The 23,581-nt window shown below is 39.8% G+C and overlaps 1 long non-coding RNA gene across 2 annotated transcripts in view; it reads right to left on the minus strand.

Annotated features, from left to right (window-relative positions):
• LOC142039416 (uncharacterized) overlaps nt 1-20,429 on the minus strand; it is a 33,846-nt gene extending 13,417 nt beyond the window's left edge. Inside the window, exons 1-2 of one of the 2 annotated variants that reach the window (XR_012652878.1) lie at nt 20,274-20,429; nt 7,579-7,646 (exon numbers count right to left, since the gene is read on the minus strand). This is a non-coding gene — a long non-coding RNA (uncharacterized LOC142039416). The remainder of the gene's footprint in view (nt 1-7,578; nt 7,647-20,273) is intronic. The other variant, XR_012652877.1, reaches the window with a different exon arrangement.
• Between the last annotated feature and the right edge of the window lie 3,152 nt (nt 20,430-23,581).

The following is a 23,581-nucleotide window of genomic DNA, read 5'->3' on the forward strand; positions in this document are numbered from 1 at the left end:
AAATGCTTGACTAAAAAAGCAAACCACAGCATTTCATTTGGATAGTCTTTATTATTTTGTATACTGTATCTCCCAATAAAAAATACAACACTAAATAAGATGTTCTATAGGAAAGCTCCTTCAAAATAATAATGAAAGCATTATATGCATTATATTCAATATGTATTTATATTAATAAGCACTAAAATGTTGTTGGAGCTCTTTTACTGCCTTTTTTTTTTTTTTAGGAAAAAATCAGTTAAACTAGTTTTAATTGCTGAGGCTTTTTAGCTTTGACAGAAGCATGTAGTCTACTGGAATAGGTTTCTCTTCACATTTCTCTGTCAAGCTTTTATCTGGAGGGAGATACAGCAATATAGCTTAGTTTCTTGTATCCATTTAAGTTATAGTGTCTCACTTGTAAATACTCCCAATAAAACAGCTAGATGATAATCAAAAGAGACTTCTATCTTTCCTTCTTCTTAGCCCTGAAATTTTTTATTCTGAAAACTGAAGTCATGAAAGTTTTCTATTGCAAATTCCTATAAGAAATGACCTTTTAAATATATATATCTAACATGCTAATAAACAAAATAAATCAATAGCTTGGAAAGGGGTAGAAAGTAATTTTCTAAAGGAGCACAAAATCACCCATTTCTCTGTAGTGACGACATTTATATGCATTTCAAATTAATTGGAAGTTATCCAGCTAGCATTTAATAAAAAATTCATTGACTTTTTTTTAAAAAACCCCACCAAACTAAACTCAGTATCTTAATTGTTTTCCTTTGGTAGAAACATGCATTTTTTGCTTGGTTTTCTTTTCTGATTTTATACTATGGTTTGATGCTTAAATGAAAAAATTATCAGCAGACCTGGATCAGGTTTTTTCTGACTTTAGTAACTCTTGCTTTTTAAACCAAAAAGAAAAAGAATATTAAATAAAATGTAAATATTACCTGCAGTAAGAATTTGTGGATGCTTTTGAAAATTAAGTCCTTATTTAGACATAAAGTTTTAGTACTGAATGAAAATTGAGAATTTTTAAATAATTTTAAAATTGTCCTAGAACTCCATGATTTTCTTTAGTTTCCACTTGTGATGAGGTTATAGTCTGTAGATGCAGTTAAACCTCTGTACACAAAGTTAGCCCTTCATTTCCAAAACTTATGCTGCTATCAGTAAATTATAGAGCTAAACAAGTTTTTAAAGAGATGAGTCAGTATGACCAGAGAGGAGAAATCAACAGAATGAGGGCACAAAGGTCTGGATGAACAGGTGGTGGAAATCAGCAATATTTTAATTGTTTAAAATTAAAGATAATCTAAATACAAATTTCTAACCCCTCAAATTAAGATATATTTGTTATTATATGGTAAGTTCAGTAAAGAACATGAAAAGTCATAAAATTATAGAACCATAGAATGGTTGTAAGGGACCTTAAAGATCATCTAGTTCAACCCCCCTGCCATGGGCAGGGACACCTTCCACCAGACCAGGTTGCCCAAAGCCCCATCCAGCCTGGCCTTGAACACTGCCAGGGATGGGGCAGCCACAGCCTCTCTGGGCAACCTGTGCCAGTGCCTCACCACCCTCACAGGGAAGAACTTCTTCCTTACAGCTAATCTAAATCTGCCCTCTTTCAGTTTAAAGCCATTACCCCTTGTCCTATCAGTCCATGCCCTTGTAAAAAGTCCCTCTCCAGCTTTCTTGTAGCACCCCTTTAGGTACCATAAGGTGTCCCCAGAGCCTTCTCTTCTCCAGAAAGAACAACCCCAACTCTCTCAGCCTGTCCTCACACAAGAGGTCCTCCAGCCCCTGATCATCTTCGTGGCCCTCCTCTGGACTTGCTCCAACAGGTCCATGTCCTTCTCATGTTGTGGGCCCCAGAGCTGGACACAGTTCTGCAGGTGGGGTCTCAGGAGAGCAGAGTAGAGGGGCAGAATCACCTCCCTCGACCTGCTGGCCACACTTTTTTTGATGGAGCCCAGAACGCAACTGGCTTTCTGGGCCATGAGCGCACATTGCTGGGTCATATTCAGTTTTTCATCCACTAATACCCCCAAGTCCTTCTAGGCAGGGCTGCTCTCAATCCACTCATCACCCAGCCTGTATCCATGTTTCGGATTGCCCCGACCCATGTGCAGGACCTTGCACTTGGCCTTGTTGAACTTCATGAGGTTCGCGTGGGCCCACTTCTCCAGCCTGTCAAGGTCCCTCTGGATGGCATCCCTTCCCTCCAGCGTGTCGGCCACACCACACAGCTTGGTGTCGTCGGCAAACTTGCTGAGGGTGTGCTCAGTCCCACTGTCCGTGTCACCAACAAAGATGTTAAGCAGTGCCGGTCCCAATATCGACCCCTGAGGAACGACGTTTGTCACTGGAACAAGTCAAGCTGAACGATTTCTCTTCTATCTGTCAATGTCTATAAATTTGACAGGAGTGAACATGGAGGGAAAAAAATCTAAGAATATTAATCTGATTTCTTTTTCAGGCAGTTTAATTCATTTATGCTTGCCACAGAACATTTTCTGTTGCTCTCCCATGAATATCCCAGTACTTCTGTAGGAAGTTCTTGGCACCAGCTGATCATCAATTCATATCCTGGGGAAAGTTGGTCATCTTTAAAATTTTATCTTAAAAGCTGCATATCACACTCTTATGAATTAAAAATCCCTAAACCATGATTAAAACTCAACAGAAAGCTGAGGTACAGTCTCAAGGACTGGTTGACTTTTGTTTTCACTTTTTTTAAAGAATTTGGCCAGTAAGGTGGGATTTAGAAAAAATATTTCAAGTGAAGAGCTTTGGAATATTTTTTACTAGGTCAAACTGCAAAACCACAAAGTTTTCATCTATGTTTCTTCTGACAAAAATGTTTTAATATGAGAAAGTACCAGTGTTCTTCTCAGTAGCACATTGTCTATCTGTTCATCTGTCTGTTCATCAGTCCCTTTCCAGGAACTTTTGAACCCTCAGGTCATTTTCAACAAACTTGGAATCCCAGGAAGTTCAAGGATAACTTGGTGAACAAAAGAGTATCTACACGGTTGTAGTCCAATGAACATCTCGGGAAAATTCATGGAGTGATGTCGTGACCGTTTGGTGAGAAAGCAAAAGCTGTGTGCACAAGCAAGGCCAAAAGAGGAACTCATTCGCTACACCCCGTGAGCAGGCAGATGTCCAGGCACTTCGTGGCACGCAGGACCTCAGGATGCCTGATGGTCGCTTGGGAAGACAAATACCATCACCGCCAATGTCCCCCCTTTCCTCCTCCTTTCCCTCCCTTCTTGCTGAGCACAAAGTCAGACCTTAATACCGTGTTTTCCGTTCTAAGCACAACATAGGGACTGGCCCTTTGTTCAGTTTGGGTCCGCTGCCCTCCCTGTGACCCCCCCCAACTTCTTGACAACCCTGAGCCAACTCTCCTTCCAAGAGAGCTGAGGCTGGGGGGGGAGAGAGAAAGCCTTGATGCTGTGCAAGCGCTGTTCAGAAATAACGAAAACTTCGGTATGTTACCGGCAAGGTTTCAGCCACAAATGCAAACCACAGCAGCATACAGGCTGCTGTGAAGAAAGTTAACTCCATCACAGCCAGAGCCAGTACAGTTGAAAAAAACTGTCATGTACTTGTAAGGCATATGTTTCTAATAATAATTTTTAACTGTTAATATTTATTTTGTTAGTTTAAGTGGCAGGGGTCTATGCTGTGGTGCTAAAAATCTAAATCCACTGGCAACCTAGAGTTTTATATGATACAATTTCAAGGGACTGATATTAAGGAAGGAGTTAGTGTGCTGATTAGAAAACCAGAATAAGACAAACATAAAAAACCAAAATTGAAATAGTTAGGAATGCTGCAAATAAACTCCAACATTTTCACAATTAATCCTGCCTTGACAACCTTAATCCCATTTTTTGCATAGGTATTATCTTGTAGTCTCCAGTTACATGATAAGATAATTAATTATAGGCCAGTTCTTTACTCCTTCGCACCAGGGAAAATGATCATTTCAGTTGTGTACGTGAACTGTCTACTCCCATTTACCCGTGTGTGTGACTTCAGACATTGGGTTCTGGTCAACAGGAGTTGACCACCAGGTCTATGTGTCTGCACAGGTACAGTAGGCAGCCACTTTGAGAAAATATTTCCAGAGTGAAGAAATGGCATTGTTTCTGATTTCTACTCTGCCAATAAATACAAATTTTGTCATTAATAACAAAAGGCCGGAGGTTTTGGATTGGCTGAGAATACAAGGCCTCGGGACTTGCTCATGTTTGTCCCAGCCTACACTTCTTTTGGCTATGATGGCAATTGTCTACTAGTCAGGTTTGGTTTATGTTAATTTTCGCTTATAGTGACAACAAGTGTATACTGAACTATATAGAGAATAAGAAGTGATTTGCAAGTGTGTAAACACAGGATGATAACAGAGGTCCCACACTGCAAATGCAAACCGTGATGGTCCTCACAGGAGTATAATCTTGTTAAACCAATGGAGAGGTAACAGAAAGAACAGAAACCTGAATGACTGAGAATCAATGAAGAGAAAGCTAATGTATGCAGACAGTGTTAAGAAAAGCTATATCAATAAACCCAAGCAGACTCCAAAGACCATGGGAGCAGGGAGCCCTACCACCAGCATCAAAATCTTCCCGGAGAAGAGCTCAGGGAGCTGATGACTCCCTCCAGCCCTTCTCATGGAAGAAGGCTGCTACCGTCACCCTTGGGAGACTGGGAGGGAGAGCACAGCACCAGACAAAAGGGGCAGCGACTATAAAGGGTTTTCTTTATAACTGTTTTAGCACGTTATTGGACTATGAATCACAAGACTATGGTAACTGGAGTAAGAATTACTCTTTGTTGTATTTTGATTAGACCGTCAAATTGGACCAACGATGAAATCTTGTATCTACATGTGTATTGTGTGTTCCCTTTTGCCAGTTATAAGACTTTGAGTGTAACAGCTGAAAAATGGAGAACCCTGGCCTGTTGCTGTGGCTGTTTCCCTTGCATGAGGGTTCAAACTCTGTGGGGAAGAATCTGCTTCTGGGAAGCTGGAGGAGGATCTCCCCAGAACTGTCCATCTCAGCTCTACCTGTATTTCTCGACTTGGCCACAGCTAGACCGTAGCCACTCACCCTTCGGGCAGCACACGCTGCTGGGAACTGGGAACCCTTTCTGCTAATTGTTCAAAACCAGACATAGGAATCAGTGGATTAAAAATATTAAATACTTTAAAAGACTAACCCTGCAGCATCTTCATCTAAATCAACAAAATTAGCGGGTCTTTTGACTTTGTTTTTTCTATACCTTTGCTCCCCATCTATAATACCTGCAAATTCCTCACCTATATTTTTCAGCTTCAGTAGCAGTAAGGTTTAGTGTTATAGAAGAGCATTTGAGAAAATTAATATTGACTGTAAATAAGATCTACACTCACAAATAGAGCAATGCAAAATCAAATTATCAAAGGCCCTATATATTCTAAATATGGAATTACACTAGGGTCCTTTAGAATAAAACTATATATTATCCCATTACCAGAAGGGAACTCAAGGCTATCAGCTCTTAGCTGATATTAGCTGATAGCTATCACAAGGCTATTATTACAAAGGAACTCATATATACAAAGTAAGCAAATGAAACCAATCTTAAATCTCATGAAGATTGACTTTGCAATCTTAATAATCCTTTTTAATGCAGGATTTGCTTTTAATCCACTTTTGTCTTAATTAAGCCAAGAAAACCTGCACCTCTTTTCTGAGCTACTGCACTGCAATTCTTTTATACCTCTTGGTTGAATTATAAAGGCCACTACATATTTCACAGTCCAAATCTATGACTGGTTTGACTTGAAATATATATGAACATTTTCAGAATATCTTACCATGTGCCTTTTGTTTTTGTCTCCCGCAGTATTGTTATTTATTCAGTGTTTTTTTTATTAGTGTCAAGTGATCTTTCCATGATCACAAACTATAAAATCTTTTAGGGAAAGAAAAAAAAGTCTACCAGGTGGCAATTGTCTGAGAGTACTATCACAAATATAAATCATATTCTTGCTGTGTTATCAAGCTATGTCCTAGATGATAAATTCAGTCTCTTTCACAGATAACAAGTCTTCCTGCTCAGCAATTCTAGATGGGTCTATGAGGTCTATGACCTCTGAAAATACTTCTTTCTGAAGTCTGGCAGAGAAAAAAGGACTCCTGGTCTAACCTTGGAGAAATACCACAGGCCGCAATCACTGATTTTTGTAATACTTCTGATACATTAAGTTAAAGAACAGGTTATTTCCAAAAATAGAGATACCATTTTCATACAATATCTTTGGCGTCTAGAAAAGTAAGCTGTGACTCAGGGGATCAGAACTAAATTAGAAACTCCAGAAGACCGTAACTGCAGCCAGTCTTGGACATGTAGCTGGGGAAAAAGTAGAGCGAGAGAAACAGTTTAATCTATCTACCAATTGCCATGAGACATGCCCATAGCAATGCAGGTACCAGCGCTGGGTATCAGGCCATGAAGGGCACGTATCCAAGGGAAGCTGGATGCATGGCCAGCCTCTGCATTGACTGAGTAGAAGAGGAAAGCAGAAAATGTTAATGGGATCTAAACCTCCAAGGTGGAAAAGAGATGATGAAGAAAAAGAGGAGGCGTAAAGGCCTAGGCTCCTGAATCAAACTACCCTGAGCTTTCTGGCATAAGAATTTTATTCAGGTAAGTTAGCTCTTTTGGACAGTGGCACAATATTCAGAACTCATACTATCCCTTACTATTCCGTCCTACAGACTCAAGGAGTCAAGCATCCTTTTCTGTCCTCATTTTAGGTGGTGATTATCCACCACAAATGAATTTCCCTACCCAGTCCCCTTGTTTCATTATTCACTTCTGTGAATCAGCCCCATGGCTCTTTTCAGCCATTCCTGCCACTTCAAGTGCCAGGCTGCCATTCCTTGCCGCTGCTCCTGCCTTTACGGTACAATTCAAGCCATCAAGTGCTGTTGTGCCGCAAGTTGTTTGTGACTGCTGTGGTAAGCCACAGGCAGAAAGTTGCCAGAATACCAGGCCTCCTTTTTCGAGAGGCAAACAGAGATCTTTAAGACAATAGCTGGAATTAGAAAGAAGGAAACGCTCATGGGGACAGATCACAAAGCACTGGGCATGTAGGTAGGCAGAAAATTCAGGAGTCAGAGAAATGTGGCCCTAACAGTGAAATGAGATATAGCTTAGCAGAACAAAACTGATTGGAGGAACAGATTTAGAAACTGTAAATATGACAACTGCAGTTAGGCAGGGAAAAGAGGGCTATGCCCACTCTTTGCAAGGAATTAGGCTTACCCAAAACAGAAAAACAATATCCTCACCTATTTCTCCTTCTAAAGCCCTCCTACTTCCAACAATGACTTTAACATTCAAACTGAAGAAAGAGCATTGCTACCCTACCTGACCCAACAAGTAAACACTGTTCTGTAACAGCTACAAGAATTAAACCAGCTATACGAAATGATACAGTTTGGTGGAGAAGCAGATTCTAGTAGCTTTTACCTACAGTTACAAAATCACTAGGTCTGAAAAACTCACGCCTTCACTTACAGTTCATTTTCCAGCCACAGTTCTGCTTTCTTCTCCAGCTATCTTCTACACCAAACAAGCAGGGGGCCCTGTGGAAAACACAATACTAGTTGTGTAATTAAATACCTCACCACATACACATTTGCAGAAAACTTGAAGAACTTATGAGACCAAAAACTTTTCTTTCATTTACAACTAAAGTGACTGGTTTAATAAAATACTTTTTTTTCCCCCTTGAAATACATTAAAAAAAACCAACAACCACACCAGATTTAAGGTTCAATAAGGCAGTTCCCATTTGCCTTTTTTTTTTTGTGATCTCAAGAACTTTATTTTAGCCAACATAAATAATGTCCAAGAAACATAGCTTTCTCAAGAAAGAAAGAAAGACCAAAATTACATAGCTATAACATTATTCTGCCATTGAGACTTGAAACCTGAACCTTTAGCAATATTGAGACACAGGCCTGAACATGTTCGCTAAGAGCAAGTGAAGATTTAACTGAGAAAGAAAGAAACCTCAGATACAGTATGTGCCTGGGCTGAACAGTGAAGAAGAGTGATCTGCATCTTCTCTTTTCCACCTTCAGAAGGTAGAAGAAGTTAATGGTGAGCCAAAGGGTCTGGAGGAGGCTGGAGGAGTAGGATTGGGAAGAGAAGCATGCAGTGAGAACCTGAGAGAAGGACTCCTGACATTTGCGCTGTCAGGTGCCCGAGGAGATCCCAAGCTGTGTCATGTCCCCTGCTGTAGCTGGAGTGGTGGTGGTGGCCTCGGTCCACAGCTTTGGGGCATTTTTTTGCTGGGCCACAGCCAACCACTTGCATGGTTCATGCCAACGACAGGAGGAAAATGACCATCCCTTCGATTAACTCTGAGGAAAAGCCTGAACCAAATTTTGAGGGACAAGGAAAGGGCACTTCCACAGTTAAAGTTCTCTCTGCTGAATATCAAAAGGCCTGATGCATACATTGGAGAAATGTATCAGCTTCTCAAAATAATAGGTATGCAAATCCTTGACAGTGAAGAGTTTTGTGCAACCTAAATATAGGGCCCACTACCAGCTAGTCTTTCTGTCTCCTTTTAAAAAACTCTCCATATTCCATATTTTTCCCATTTCCTTATTTTGTTTTCTGTGGTGGTGGTGGTGGTGTTTTTTTCTCATTAAGCCATTTGCTAGGATATCCCTCCCTTCTCCATTCTCTTCTCAGCTTGCAACTGCACTATTAAGTGACACTGATCAGCTATTCACTTAAGTAGAGAAGACGTCATTCTCTCAAATCCCATCTTTTCTTCATGTCTTACATATATGCACACATATTTTTGTTAAAAAACCCTTCTTGACACAAATTAATATGAGTCTTCCAATTTTGAGGAAAAACTTCAGAGTTTCATTCTGCTCGAATTTAGTTGAAAAGTTTTTGTGTCAGTTTCAATGAACGCATTTTTATCTTCTTTAATAAAACCATGTTAAAATCATATATATTTCTCAGTCACATACGGTTGTTTCCACTGACTAAAACGGTATCGTCTGATTCTGATAACCTTTTTTCCTCAGGGACTTGGAGACAGCACATCTCTGGGTGCAGGATTATGCTTTTCCTGTGAAGGAGAAACAAGTGCTACAAAGCAGGATGCATGCTGAGCATATTTTGCTTTATTTACACACAGGCACCAGTATTTAAAGGAGAGAACTAAAAAGAGGATAGGATAGGCTTTTCCCCATGGAAATTCACCCAGAAACAAGAAGTGGTTACCAGAAATAATCCCTACTTCCACTGCAGTCAACTGGAGCCACAAGCAGGCAGAGGAGATCCCTTGGCTCGTGCAGCAACTTTCCCGTCCATGAGTCTTTGCAGTACAAAAATGACATCAAATCATGTCTTCGCTATTGTAAAACATGCTCTCCCAGCGAGAGAACTACAGCAAAATATGACTATTTTTGATCTGGTACCATAAAAATTATTCTCAAGCTCCACCTGGTGGTAGGAAACTGGCCCCTAAGGTCCAGTCCTTCATTGGCACAGAAGGTAAACTTTCTCCTAGGTTCAATTGGTCTAATTTGTAATACTTTGCAAATAAATGCCCGATCTTTGTGGGAATGGAGCAAATTACTGTGTTGTTAATATTGTCAATAAGAGATGTCAATAGTGATTCTATGAACTGTACTCACAAGACTGACCATTTTCTTTTCCAGTTCTAAATAAAATGTATGTTTCCATAACACATAGAACTTACATCAATTTACAGAACAAAGATGTTGTACTCTCTGCTGTTAACAGCAACATAATAGTTTCACTGCTACTTTTTGGAAAAAATCACAACAATTCTTAGTACAGTAGAAAATGCTAACTCATGCAGTCTCAACTGCCCTGTACATATTGATGGCTTTGTCCTGTGAGACTGAAGACATCTACCCAGATCCTTCTGGAACCACAACTCATAAATTCTCTGAGCTACATTAATTTAATTTAGCACACTGTGTGATCTGTGCTGTCTTTTAAAAAACAATCTTAAAAGGCAAGGTACAAATTTTGTGGTAGGGTTTTAAAAATTACAAGGCAACACTTATAACCACAAAAACCTCCAATATGATTGTTATTCTCTCCTCTGACCACATAGATAAGGACATAGCAGGCTCCTCTCTCTACATCAGCACACCAACCTGGAGGAGCTGCAGTAATGTAAGTCTGTCCCAGAACAAGGGGGAAATAAAATGACCATTCTACGTCCTCTTTAAGTGCTGGAAAAGATGAACATGCTATTACAAGTTCTTTGTAGTATGCTATTTTTTCAAAGCATGTTACAATCTGTTGATGAGGCAAGAATCTAAATCTTGTCTTCAAAAGCCCAGAAGACTGGTTTGTCTTATTTTGGTTTTTTGTTGTATTGTTTTTTTGTTGGGGTTGTTTTTTTCCCTTTAGTCTACCTAAGCTTGTGTTTGGGTTTGGGTTTTTTTGTTATTGTTGTTTTGTGGTAAGTTTTTTTCAATCCTGTAAGATGCCTGTGCACACCACCTCTTTTCCCCTCCCGAGATCATATTAGTATTTATTTGTATCAGCAAACAGTATCAGTGCTCTGCACTACAGAGTGAGCAAGCTAATGCTTCAGTAAATTGTTGCTGCCTCCTGTTACATCTGTTCTGCTCTGTTCACTAATTGCCTGTCACAACCACTGAGCCATGGTGCCAGCCATGCTGCCACTTCCTCTTTGGTCAGCTTGTCGGCTCCTATTAATCTGAGCCCTGTTGCTTTTTCCACAGCCAATGTTTTTGCACTCTGGATATAATGAAAATCTATTACCTTGGTGTTATATGAAAGTGCCAAAATTATAATTCAAAAGGGAAAAAAGTTGATGACTTCTTGGGTGAAAGTTGACAGTTTCTTACCATAGCAGTAAATTATTTTCTTTGATGCTGCTTCACTTTCAGGACTATATATATCTTTATGTATCTTTCAAATCTGTTGCTATATTATTAATAATTATTAATTTATTATTATTTATTAATTATTATCATTATTATTATATTATTGTGTTATATGGAAAGGACCTTCTAGAATCAAACTTTGTGAATGTGACAAAAGATCGGAGCATAAGAAGTAGTGATATCCAGAATATGACCATTTTAAAGGTAAGTCAGGAGTGTACTACTGATTTTTATGCTGAATTTTGTCAGCTTTTTCCCTTGGGGGAGGAAGTGGTTCATCTGAAACTGATTTACGTTTGCTAGACTTGATAATTCTTCCAAAGCAATTATATTCTCCACATTTTAATTCAGTAGCCCAGACCACTGAAATGAAAGATCATGTCATTACAGATATAGTATCATAGAATCATTTAGGTTGAAAAAGACCTTCAAGATCATCAAGTCCAACCGTTAACCTGGCACTGCCAAGTCCACCACTAAACCATGTCCCTAAGCACCACGTCCACACAACTTTCAAATACCTCCAGGGATGGTGACTCAATCATTTCCCTGGGCAGCCTGTTCCAATACCTGACAACCCTTTCATTAAAGAAATTTTTCCTAATATCCAACCTAAACCTCCCTTGCTGCAACTTGAGGCCATTTCCCCTTGTCCTATCTCCAGCCACCTGACAGAAGACACCAGCACCCACCTCACCACAACCCCCTTTCAGGCAGTTGTAGAGAGCGATCAGGTCTCCCCTCAGCCTCCTCTTCTCCAGATTAAACAACCCCAGTTCCCTCAGCCGCTCCTCACAGGACTTGTGCTCCAGGCCCCTCACCAGCTCGGTTGCCCTTCTCTGGACACGCTCCAGCCCCTCCATGTCCGTCTTGTAGTGAGGGGCCCAAAACTGGACACAGGACTCGAGGTGCGGCCTCACCAGTGCCCAGCACAGGGGACGATCACCTCCCTGCTCCTGCTGGCCACACCATTTCTGGTACAGGCCAGGATGCCGTTGGCCTTCTTGGCCACCTGGGCACACTGCTGGCTCGTATCCAGCCGGCTGTCGACCAGCACCCCCGGGTCCTTTTCCACCGGGCAGCTTTCCAGCCCCTCTTCCCCAGGCCTGTAGCGCTGCGTGGGGTTGTTGTGACCCAAGCGCAGGACCCGGCACTCGGCCTTGTTGAACCTCATACAACTGGCCTCGGCCCATCGATCCAGCCTGTCCAGATCCCTCTGCAGAGCCTGCCTACCCTCCAGCAGATCAACCCTCCCTCCCAACTGGGTGTCATCTGCAAACTTGCTGAGGGTGCACTCCATCCCCTCATCCAGATCATGGATAAAGATATCAAAGAGAATTGACCCCAGTACTGAGCCCTGGGGAACACCACTTGTGACCCACCACCAACTGGATTTAACTCCATTCACCTCAACTCGCTGGGCTCAGCCATCCAGCCAGTTTTTTACCCAGCAAAGAGTACGTCTGTCCAGGCCATGAGCAGCCAGTTTCTCCAGGAGAATGCTGTGGGAAACGGTGTCAAAGGCTTTACTACAGTCAAAGTAGACTACATCCACAGCCTTTCCCTCATCCACTAAGCAGGTCATGTTGTCATAGGAGATCACGTTAGTCAAGCAGGACATCCCTTTCACAAACCCATGCTGACAGGGCCTGATCACCAGGTTGTCCTGCATGTGATGAGTGACGGCACTCAAGACGATCTGCTCCATCACCTTCCCGGGCACTGAGGTCAGACTGACAGGCCTGTAGTTCCCTGGACCCTCTTTCTGGCCCTTCTTGTAGATGGGTGTCACATTTGCTAACTTCCAGTCAACTGGGACCTCCCCGGTTACCCAGGACTGCTGATAAATGATGGAAAATGGCAGGTGAGCTCTTCCACTGGCTCTCTCAGTGCCTTTGGGTGGATCCCATTCGGCCCCAGAGACTTGTGTGTGTCAGTGCATATGCATATGCGTGTTCTCACACATATGTATTATCTACATACGTATGCATCTGTACACATACATTACCATGTATATCATCCACAGTGATAGTAAGAACCATCCCAGGTTTATCTTCAAGACCCATTATCAGTATTGGTTTCCAGACTATAGTGAGCTGAGAACACCCTTTCCCACCCAAAGTTCTGGAAAATTAGGTCAATAAAGCTCCTCTGCATAGAGTTTCCTGAGCTCCTTTTCTTAGTGTCTGGAAGAATATTCAATATGCACAAAGCAATGTTAAAAATTTGTAGGCAGTTTTGAGTTCTGCAGAATCCTATAAGCAGCAGAGAACCTACTTAGTTTTTAAAATAAAGTTTCTTTTTAGGAGCAGGTCATTAGCCTCTGTCCTGGGACTCTGAAAGTAAGGATTGCCATGCATGCTGTCTATTCTGTTGCAGAACTCTCTTTTTGCATTTGTATATGGAAAGAAAATAAGTCATGGTTCAGTGACATCCCTACTGCTTCACGCGCTGTATGAACACAGGACAAAAATGCTGTCTGTATTCAGTAATATTTACAGTCTAGTTTGGCACACATGGCTAGATAACTACTTTTTAGATCACTGGAGGGGTAAACACAAGGAAAAGATACAGCCATCATGACAGATAAATGAACCTAGTGCAAAAAGATCCTTGACTGGTGTCAAGTGTTTCATGGGCACCATGGAGACTTTTAAAGGTTTTGTGTTTTCTTATTGCAAAAAAATAAACTTAAACACACACATACAAAAATATTTAAAAAATATAGAACTGCTAATATTTATAGGAAGCTCCTTCAAAAGTACTTAAGAAAAGTGATGAATTTCACAACAGCAAGCCAATCAGACACGAGTTGACAGCTTAACAATACTGGTTAGTTTGCAGGTAGTGCTGAGAAAGGCTATGGAGAGTCTTGAAAGAGGAAGAAATTAATTCTGCAGAAGAGAAGGAGACCAAAGAAGAGAATATGAGAGAGAACAGACTCTGAACAAGAGAACAGAGATGGAGAGTTACTTCACAGGGATCAAACACATGAAAAAAATTACTGCAGGGAAAGTTGTTACCAAGCATCCATCGTACTGTCTGTATGCATTTTCTTCCCCTCCAAACTCCAAGATAAATATGAGATATTTATCTGTATTTTACGCAAGAGTGTGCTCACCAGAATAACTTCTGATTCCCAACAGGGTTCTACAAGGCAAGGCATGCACATGGACCATTACCTCTGAGCAGCTCAAATGTAGCAGAGCAGCAGTGTATTCCCCCGAAATTGTTTGTCTTGCATTAAGCTTTTAACAAAACGCAGACGTAATATGTCCCTTAAGGAAATGAGAGCTCAAGGTCACATGTAAGTTGCAGGACTGAGAGACAGAGTGATGTTCTCACAAGTAATTAAGAGTGGCTATGGCAGATCTTCCTTTTTTTTAGAATAAAATATACTTTTATTTTTTAAATGATGCACAGGGGTAAAATAATAGAAATACCATTTCAGAATAACTGAAATAATTTTGCTTCACAAATTTCTAAGCGTCACTTCATATGGGAATCAAAGTGCTAAAGCTTCAGGGCTAAGCATATGCTCCCAGGTTACGCAAAGCTGAGGGACACTTTCCCCAGGCAGCGGATCTTGGCTGTCGATGCTATCAGCTCCCTCGAACCATCCCTGGCCTTGCTGTGGCCTGGATGAATTGGCATGGTCCCAAACAGTTCCTGGGCACACTTCAGAGGTTAGGATGGGTCAGAGACCTTTACCAGACCTGCTTGCAGAGGTTTATGCCTATTTTGACCCTGGTGCCGAAGAACAGCATGGAACACCTTTAGTCTACTAGGAGGTGTTTATTCTCAGAGACCTTATAGAAGAATAACCTTATGGGCATGGCTCAGGGGAGTGGGGTGAACAGAGAGATGGGTTTGCCTCTATTCTATTCATCTGTTCTACTCATTCTATTAGGAATGAGATGACTTTATGATCCCTCTTTATTTGCCCCACAATAAAAAAACCAAGTATGTGAAAATTCTGTGATTAGGGGCCAAATATTAATAAGGCATTTTGCAGACTGGGAAACAGCTGTCCAGTGGTCATGCCATTATTGACAAGGTTAGCATGGATTTTGATACTCTGCAACACTAAAAAAAAAAAAAAAAAAAAAAAAAAAAAAAGAAAGAAAAAAAAAGAAAAAAGAAAAAGAAAAAGAAACAAATTCAAAACCCACCACACTTACTTACACAAATCAAATACAAAGACATCAAGAATCTTTACATCTGCTTACTTCTGTCAGATAAAGTTCTGTTTGAACTTCTGATACAAAGCACATACACATACACAGAAAAAGCAAGCTGAAAAAATGAACAGTTTTCAGAGACTCAGGATGAAGTAAGGCTCATTATATAAGTCATGCATTCTCAAGAAAAGAAACCCATGTGAATGAAAACATGATGGAATAGTAAAAAAGAACAAGTTGGAAGACATGACACTTCATTTCTGGAGGACCTGGGAGATCAATACCTTAGTCTGTATAATATTATCCACATCTATTCAGAAAGTATGACCTGAAGAATGAGTTGATGTACATCACATTTTCTTTCAAGTAACTAAGATGTAATGCAAAATCTGTAGACAAGATCACTGGTTTTTTTCCTCCTTTAAAAAATGTGATATTATGACAAAATTTATCTGAAACGTAACTTCAATTAAGTTATAGTTGGGATGAATTCATGTCTGTGCATTTACTTATTTAAATTGACATGTATATTCTTTTAAATCTTTTCTTCATTCTGCTTTGCAAGTTGAAAAAGAATTGCATTATGCAGGGACAACTTGATTATTTCAGTTACTGGGTTCTTGTGCATTTTGAAAAGTAGAATCCCCAAATATTGTCTTTCCTATTTTGCTGCTTAAGCACTTAGATTGCCACAGGGCTGGACTGAAATTGTTCAGGACATGATGAGACTCTGGATTTCCTTGAGCTTTATCAGCCAGTCAGAATTCAGGCAAGACAGCCAACATATTAGAATGAAATGTCAATTACAACGCTCTTCACTGTTACAAGTTTCCGAGGATGACTGGGAAATAAATGCATGATGGTTGGAGAAATTACTTTCTTTGTAGTTTAGCTGTAATACTGGCAACCAGCAAAGGGAGAAATCTTATTTTCTGTTCAATTTATTTATGGGTCTGCACATCTGTGCAAAGCTCAGACAACAAGACACGCTTCCTTAACCACGCCAAGGTACCCAGCCAATTCCTACAGTAACATGCCTTGCTACTATTTTCAATAGGATGTCTTTCCATGTAAGAATTACTTCTTCTAATAAAAAGAGAGCAATGCCTCTAACATTCATTTCTCTTGCACAAATTGCTTCCACAATATTTATTCTCCCATTGAATTAACATTATCTTGGCTAGAAATTAGAATTTCTCTCTATTTTAATGAGATCTTTGCAAAGACAAGGTGTTAATCTGGAATGACCTTACTACGACATCTCTTAATTGTTGATGGCAGCAAATGAAATGTGAGTGGACACAGAACAAATTGCTTCATTAGTGATATAGTCTATAATACCTAAGGAACTGTAACCCACATTTTCAATTCATGGACCATTTCGTCTCATCATTTAACTCCCACAATGAGATTGCGCTACCCATGTTAGCTAACAATATACTTACTTGTCACATTATGAGGATATGCTATTTAGCAGCTTATAGCAGATATTACTAATTGTGTGAAATACTGCCTTCACTTCCAAACACAGAAAGATCAACAGATATTAAAAATATGATGTGGTCAAACATATTTTTAAAATATGATGTGACTGAGAACATATGAGAAGGACACATCAACAACTGGATTCCCACTGAGAGATCCCTGCATTCGCCAAGTATCTTATTCAGAAGTTTGATTTTTCACATTGGCAGTAGGGCATCAGAGGTCTCATTGAAAAATAAAATTGCCAATGATCAATAAAATTATTAGCTATAAAACTCATCTAATCACTGGAAAAGAAGTAACATTTGGGTTCAGAGTCTGCTATTTATATAATTGCTGTTGAAGTGTGAAAATTATAATAGTAAAGTTCTTCCTGGGAGATATTTTGTTCAGCAATTTTGACAATTAAATACATTTATGTGTGTGCGGCACTGTGTAGCTTTGTATAATTAACTTTCTTTTAAACATAATTATTAAATGAAATACTTCATGGCTCACCACAACCACAAAAGCAAGCACATAGAAAATAGGAAATGACAGAATCAAGCTCCCTTTGCAGCTTCAGTTCAGCATCCTTGCACTTATAATAAGTTCTTAAATAAAATTATGTAGAAAATAGTGACAAATCCAGAAAGGCTAGTTAGTTTTCATCTCAACTACAAATCATATTTGCTTTTATTACTGCTCTGTTTTTCATTCAGCATCCAGGCTGTGCACTGAATAAAGGAGATATAAAAATACAATGAGAACAATTAATAGATTAACAGCATGTACATATACAAAGGCCGAAATACGATGGTATATTTAATCTCAGCTCTGGGGGTAAAATATGTCTTAAAATAAAAGAAGAGTAAGGAGAAGGAAGCTTGAAAAAAGAAAAACTCTCTGCAAATAAGCCAATAATTCCCTATTTCAGCATGACATTGGAAGTCAATAGATTTTAATTCAGGTCTTTTAACCCAGCAGCCTAGACCAAGAACTTCTGATGAAAAGCATAGCTGATGAAGGTGAGTTATTCTTTGTGTGGATCAGTTACCACGGAATGGGAGGGGAGGAGAGAACAGACCAAATATCTATGAAGCTGCTCAACCATCCCATCTGAAGCAGATACATGAGGTCTTGCCGTGATGATTCCAGAATTATTAGCAAAACCACAATAAAGACCTGAAACACCTATCTTCTGGCCCAGCCCTGCTGCCCCAGGACCAAAGACATGGTTTCAGCTGCTGTACTTCATCTGTAGATGAAGTTCTGTGAAGCTTGGGAACTTGCTCTGCACCTGAGCATGCAGAAAATTCAACAGCAGGCTTCTTGACGGCACACTTCTCTGTACATGAACCTGTGGCTTTTCAGAGTCTAATAATTTGTTCCAATCTAACTATATTTCCATGAGCATAGAAGAAAAGCACCCTGACAAATGTAGTACTCCTGCTCCTAAGCCCAAAGGCACTAAAGCACTTCAAAGCAGCAAATTGTAATACTATTTTTAAAAGAAAATGTTTTTCTTCTCCTAAATTAATTTTCTTTTTAAATGACTGAGACATTTTTACTGAAGCATTAAAATAAAATATCCACTCAAGACGTGGAAAAACTTACGCCAAAATTATCAGTGTTTGGGGAAGTTATAACGGGCTTATAATGAAAACTATTATACACCAAACTTTACCCATAATAATAGGTGTCATTTCTGCTATCCACACTCAAGATAGGAAGCATCTTATGACCTGAATAGCCATTATGGGACTATTGTTTTTTTAAGACACTGTGGTGTAGTATGTATAATAATTGAGTGCGCTCTCAGATGGATGGCTTAACCTGACTGCCACTAACTGTCCTCTTTGCACTCAGTAGTTCCTTTGAGACAAAACCAGGTACGGCTGAGGGATAGTTTGCTCTAGTCGGCAGGACCACAGCTTGTTGTGGGAAGGTAATTAAAGGTTTGCCTTGTCCACAGCCTCCGCAGTCCTCCAGGACCATCCTAGGCACCTTTCTACCCTCAAACACTCCCACATGGCATCATATCACATTTTGAGACCAAAGGCACGTACTCTTTCTCCTTAAAAACCTTATAAGCAGACTGTGACATCTCTGTCTTCACGTATTTCAAAACGAAATGTCATTCAAGGCCTCTTGGGTCATAGGGGCCAGTTGATACGTAACATTGATGTGACCAGCCCACTGGAGGAGGTCACACGTGAGTCATCCTCTACCAGCCGGCCTGGGAGCCAAGGAAATCAATCACTGAGCAGGAGCTTTAGTAGCATTGGCATAGCCAGAATCCAGCTGGCATGGATTTAGAGAATGCACGGATGGTGAAAATATTCATTTTTCATTCAATCGGGTCTATGTGCATTGATTCAGAAAGCAAACATTTTAAAGTGGCTCTTGTCCTTTAAAACAACGCTGTTAGTGAGATCAAAAGCAGCCCGAGTAATAAAGGTTAGCAGAAAAACTGTAAATGAGTAATTACACAAAAATCTATACACCTCCATGCAATCTCATTTGAAAACACTGTCGACAATTTTTTGCGATGGACGTCCCTCTCTCTCTCTACTGGGGGTAATAAACCTTGGAGATTAAATGAAGGAAAGAGGGAAATGAGCCATTTCGTTCTATTAACTATTCTAACCTGACATGTATGGAATTATATAATAATTACTATTGAAAGGTAGAACACATCGTTTGGATAGGGCAAAAATGGTCAGGCAATATCAAACTACTTCTGTTAATTCAAAACGGACTGTAATCTCTTAGCACTGCCAATTTTAAGAATCTTGCCAAGTCGCTGAGGAAGCTGAATCAACAAAAATGAATTTTAGATTGATTAGCAGTAAGTCATGTTATTCCGTTCTTTCAAACACAGAGATATTGAGGTTATTTAAAGGTTATTAAACATTTTCTTCTGTGTATATTTGTCACCTTAATCTCATCGACACTATTCAAGAACAGAGGTTTCTACTACAGCTCATGAAGCTTTTGAAGTACAAGCTGTGTATTTAATGATCAGTTTATATTGTGAAGGTCAAAACCCAAAAAGGCTAAGTCCAAAATGTGATTATTTGCAGTTGACTGTGTGTCCCATTTCTACCACTGTTACTCAGACTGCTAGTAAACACTGTAAGCTCTAGACCTGCCATACAAATTCAAGCAACCAAAAATTTTAAAATTTAGAGGTATCATGCAAAGTGCCTCAAGCAATTTGAATAAAAGAGGGTCTACTCACTGCAGGATGTCAGAATTTGGCCCTGTCTAAGTAGACATCAGGTTAGTAAAGACATTTTCAGATAATAACCCTATCTCTCTGCAAGGTTATAAAAATCCTATTAAATATCACTCTGATCCTCAGGTACAATAAGAAATTAATAAAAATAAAAGTCAGAATTGAGTATGTAGAGGAGAAAATATCCCATAAATGAAAAATGACCCAGAACTTATAGGCCTTGAGTCATTTCTCTAACACCTGCAAAAATGTCAACAGCAGTAAAATATAAAAAGCCAGCAGTGATTTCATTAATAGTACTCTGCTACACTGCAGAGGGGATTGTGTTAGCATACACTCGAAGGACAGACATTCCCTTTAAAATTCAAATACGTGAACTGGAACTTTTCCTCAGCTTCAACCTACCTGCTGTTACTTACACAAGTGAAACTGGCCAACTGGAGATCATTAATCTGTGGTCTCTCCGAATCTTTCATTTTCTCAGTGAGTGGAGCACAGCACGCTGGAGCACATTCCACTCACAGCAAGAGCATCAAAGAGTCCAGAGACTCTGGTGTAATGATTGCTGATTATGCTAATTCTGCACTTACAGTATCAGTCGAAAAACATCCCCCACACCACTGCAGGCTGACAGCCACTGTGTGTGTGTCCTTGAGCTTTTTGTTTTCCAAATGTTAGTGCCTCTGGTTAATAATTTAGCCTGTCTTTAAAGCAGCCTCTGAAAAATTGAAAGCAAATACACGGGCTGTGAAAGGAAAAAAAAATAGCACTGTGCTTAAGATACTAAATGAGGGACTCTGGGTTCAATATTTAGCTCTTCTCACAGAAGCCCTGACCGACCCTGAGCAAACCAATAGAAGTGTGAGAAAAACACTTAACTGAGGCACGAGGAAACTGTCTTGTCTATTTAATAGCAAGTTGCCTGAGCAAAGAGGTTGTCTCTTATTACCCACAGGTATGGCACCCATACACCAGGGCATCAGCAGGGACCTCTAGATGCTATTTTAATACAGTCTTACACTATAGCAAAGGTCAAGTAATATTTTGGGATGCGATAAAGTTAACGTCGTAATGTCCGGACTGCCTGAAAGCAGCAGAAAGTGTAGAGTTGTCCCATCACAGATTGGAGCAGAGGTGGCTGGGACATGGGGCTGCCTGCAGTGCTCTGGTCACACCTTTCCCTTACCAAGGAGCTCTCCCACGTAACACCAAAAGTCCAATATGCTGATAGAGGCTAAAGTAATCAAAAAAGTTGAATGCCTGAAGAACTGGAATCCCAGCACAACCGGGAAGGATTTCTAATACCTAAGATCTCATTAAAAGATAGCGTTTGCATGTAAAGCCAGACAATAGTGAAACAGGCCTTGTAGGTTGTGATTGACAGTGCACCTGCACTCTCCATCCACTAAAGACCTACAGGTTTATGGTTCGGTGGCCAAGGACATGACACAGCTTAATTTTAAACTGCAGAACTGCAGCACAATACTACAGTTTCCTTCTATAGTTTTTCTTCCTGCACAGGTGACCTTATCCCATCAGGATATCGACAATGAATGCAACTGTTTCAGATATTGTTATTGAAGTTAATTTCTGGTGAAAACTCCCTGTGTCCTTCTAGGCAGCAACAATTGTTGAATGTCAACCTACATCTGTACTAAATATTGTGAAAGTCGAGAGTCTTGTAGTGGCAGTTTGATAGGCAGAAGGTACATTTCATTATTCTCTCTTTTGTGTCATATGTCAAAAGACGATAAAGATACCATAAAAAAAAATAATATGTGTATTCAGATTATCTACTATAGTTGCCTAATTTAGGCAGAGACACTGCACTCTACTGTTTGTACTTGAAGTGAGTCTGGCAATCCTAAATAGCAGATGGTGTGAAATTCTCATCTTTTGGTCTTAGACCTCCAAATATTTCTGAGAGTTACTTTGGCACCTACTATAAATGACATGAATAAAACCTCAAGTTTAATTTAAGAGTTTTCTTCTCAAGGTGCCCAGAAATAGCATAATGTAAACCTCCAAAGAGATGGAATTAAACAACCCTGTTAACTCCAGAGCACGCTCTCCAGCTGATCAATAGAACTTCAAAATATAAACACTGCTTTAAGACAAAACCAGAATACATTACAATTTTTCAAAAGAAGGCACCAAAGACACAGGGAATGATATTTCATGTCCCAGCTGAGTGGCAGTTGTCACTATCAGACCTTTGACTCTACTTGAATGGAGACATGCCCCTCTTCCTTTGTCTTCATCCCCCTCCCCAGCTTTATTACTGAGACTTCAAAAGAGAGAAAATTGATCATTAAATAGCTGAATTACAGGAAAACACATAGAACTTTCAAACTGCTAATTTCTAAAACTGAAAAATCTTATTTCCATGAAATTCCACAGACATGGAATCCAACGTTCATGTCCCAAAGTTTTTCTGAGTTTTCTCAGTCACTGCTAAGAACTGAATCATTTTCTAAACAATCTGAACTTCAGTTTAAAGTATGTTTTCTTTTGTCTTTTACCTCTGTTTGAGCAACACCTATGGTATTAGTAATAAAACTTACGACAGTAAGAATGTAAAAAACCCTACAAAAGCCAAGATTTTCAGTTCTGCAAGAATACTGAAGATTACAAAAGCAAATAGGATCATCAAGAAGACACTTGCACACCCTGTCACTAATCCTTCCATAACTGACAGACAGGTGATGAATGAGGAACAGGGTGCCTAACATAGCCACCTCGCTTTACAATTATGTCATTATGCCATTAGAGTGGGTCATTTCTTCATATGGTCAGCAGTGAAAACAGAGGGAGACCTTATCTACCAGACTTAAGATCACTACTTCTCCACTGAGTTGCGTTTCTTGCCCCAAAGCATCCGGAGTGACTCAAACCCTTTAATAAAAGAATCTGCAAAGGGAGGATACATATATGTCACACAAATGCAAAAAGTGAGAGTAAAGTGCTTAGCTAACATCCCTTTTCCTGCCAAAGTCAAGGCTCATCTATTCTACCTCATCGCTTTTACCTGATAGGAGACAAAGTTTATCCCATTTCAGTTCAGACACTGAATCGTTGCTGACAATCAGTTAGTTTCAAGAAAACAAACAAAAACCGAAGCAAACAGGTCTCCCTGTTCCTTCCCTACAAAAAGGCTCATCTGACCTTTAAGACCTCTGGAGTTGTGAAGGAGTATCCCACAATAAACATCCTGGTGTCAGGCTCTTACATTAATCACTGCCTTTTCTCTGCATAATCTATAAATGTTAATGTCAAAACCTGCTATGTCCATATATGAATGTATATGTCTATATATGTAGGCACACATATACATAGATATGACCACCTTGCATAGCCTAACATTATTATAACATCACTTGTAAATGTGACAACTTTCAGGAACATTACAAAAGCTCTCTCCCACCAGATGAGAGACTAAACCCTGAAATCCTCTTAAATCCATTCCTCCCATGCAACAAAAGAATCAAAGAAAAACATTAAAAAAATGTAATGGAACATATTTCATTAAGCCGTAAGGTGCTTGCAATGCAACAAACTATAGGACAATCCAGTCTTGAGATATGTGAGATGATTTTCACTCTATCTAAAACCTTTGGTCAGATTCAAGCCTGGTACATTTTTGTCTCCTGCAATTTCAAATAATTCCCACAAACTACATAAAGTGCCTGCCAGTATGTGAATTTTAAAGATAT

Source organism: Buteo buteo, chromosome 14 (assembly GCF_964188355.1).
Source record: "Buteo buteo chromosome 14, bButBut1.hap1.1, whole genome shotgun sequence".
Classification (NCBI taxonomy): domain Eukaryota; kingdom Metazoa; phylum Chordata; class Aves; order Accipitriformes; family Accipitridae; genus Buteo; species Buteo buteo.